We start from the raw sequence: 2,060 nt of genomic DNA, 5'->3' as shown, positions 1-2,060 counted from the left end.
GGGGCTCCCCCGCACGGACGGCACCGGGAAGGGACGGCGACAGGGACCGGACGGGGCGCTGCCACCGCCCGCTCCCGGGGCTGCTGGCCGGCACTGAGTCCGCGTAGGCTGTGAATGTATTTTTAGTAATGATCCGTATTGGTGCGCTCGCGAGATAAATGTCGCCCCTGCCCCACCCCGCGCCTTCTGCCTGGAGCATCGGTGACCATCGATCGCATCTCTCCGGGGTGCAACGCCAGGGACTGTCCCGGGAGCAGGGTTGGGTTCGTTTTCACTTCGGCAGGGTTGGGAAGAGGAGGGGGGAGAGGATGTGGGGAACTGAAGATGACCCCTTTGATCAGCGGCCTGAATGGGGAAAAAAGGATAAACAAGAAGTTGAGAGCAATAAATTTAAGCCATGAACATGTCCCTGTAACCTCTGGCCTGGCCACTCGAGGATGAGACCGGTTTGAAATTCCGAGAGCCGCAGAGGTAGAGAGAGGGCCTTTAAGGCGACCAAGGTACCCTACTGCTCCGCCTCGGGAGCCGCTCCCTCCCAGGCCTTAATGAGTCAAAAAGCGTGAACGACACGCGAACAATTTTATCAATAGGACCATGTAAAGGCCGACTGTGAGGAAAGTTATTTATTAATATAGCCGATTGTGGCTGGTTCCCATCCACTCAGAAAAGAAAAGCCCTTGCTCTGGAAGCATTCACACCAGTTCTCCAATTTTTATTCTGTCCTGTGGCTCAAAGTTGAAGTTCCCCAAGTGAAATAAATTGTCCACAAAAGAGGAAAGGAACCACATTTTCTTTTATTTTTCCTTCCCTAAAAAGGAAGGGTGAAACCGATCTAATGTGCCCACTGGAGCAAGATGCAGCATGAAAGGCCGGGTGTTAAAAGTAAAAGCAGCCTTTGGAGCAAATGGGATGGAAAATTAAATGAAATTAAATAGCTTGAACGACCGTATTGTCCCTTATTAAAAAGACACATTAATTACATGGTTTCAGCTTTATTCAAAGACAATGTTTAGACTCAATCAAAACATTCCACTATCGCTCTTTATATACTTAAACCGGGCTACTAGAGGCACCATTAAAGAGAGATCACTTTTGCCCAGAGATGCGATGAAAGTTATTTTCCTTGGCGGCCCTTATTTATGCCCACCGCTGAACTGCCGGTGCCCCTGAGTAACACTTTGGCACACTGTTCTCCCTGATTTAACAGGTTGCCCCATAATGAGGCATGAATGTTAAGGAACAACAGTCATCCAAAGAGGCACAGTTGCAGAGAGCAATGTCCCACCAGGGAGCTCCATTCAAACCATCAAACCGCTCCGGCACAGAGAAGGTTCAACACCACATTCAGACCAGCATGAATGCCTGTATACAGGGCCCGGCTCATTATGCCACAGAGCACCACAGCGGAGGCTGGAACAAAATGCTGCAAGTTCATTCAGCAGGCCATACTCCGGCGGGACGGCCCAGCCGGCGGCTCCCGGGGTGACCTTTTTCCCGAATGGCTTTGCCCTGACAGGGCTGCCCTTCCCCGGGCTGAAGGACAGGACGGTCCGAGACTCCCGTCCCTGCCCGAGCCGACCCTTAGGCTCCGTGGCAGGTGGATAGGGATGCAAGGCACCGGGCGGAGGGCAGGGGGGAGGCTTGCTGAGACCCTGAATCTCGGAAATCCACTTTAAACGGAAGAGACCAATATAGTCTGAATGCCTCTTTTCTTTCTTTTCTCTTTTTTCCCCTTCTCTTTTCCTTTCTTTTCTTTCTCACTTCCCCCTTTCTCCGCTTCTCTTTCCCCCCCTTTCTCCTCTTCTTCCTCTTTGTCCTTCCCTTCCCTTCCCTTCCCTTCCCTTCCCTTCCCTTCCCTTCCCTTCCCTTCCTTTATTTCCCTTCTCCCTCCCTTTCCTTGTTCCCTGTCTTCCCTCCTCTTTCTCTTTTGCACGTTCCGTGTATCTTTTCCTCGATCTCGCTCACCTTCTCTAGTTTCAGCTGCTCTTTCTCAAACCCCTTCCCTCTACCACCCTCTCCTCTGTTCTGTTCCTTCCCCTCACTGTCATTCCTCCCCCACG

This window comes from Corvus brachyrhynchos, unplaced genomic scaffold (genome assembly GCF_000691975.1).
Source record: "Corvus brachyrhynchos isolate BGI_N302 unplaced genomic scaffold, ASM69197v1 scaffold14, whole genome shotgun sequence".
Taxonomy (NCBI): Eukaryota; Metazoa; Chordata; class Aves; order Passeriformes; family Corvidae; genus Corvus; species Corvus brachyrhynchos.
Note: the sequence above shows the minus strand (reverse complement) of the source record.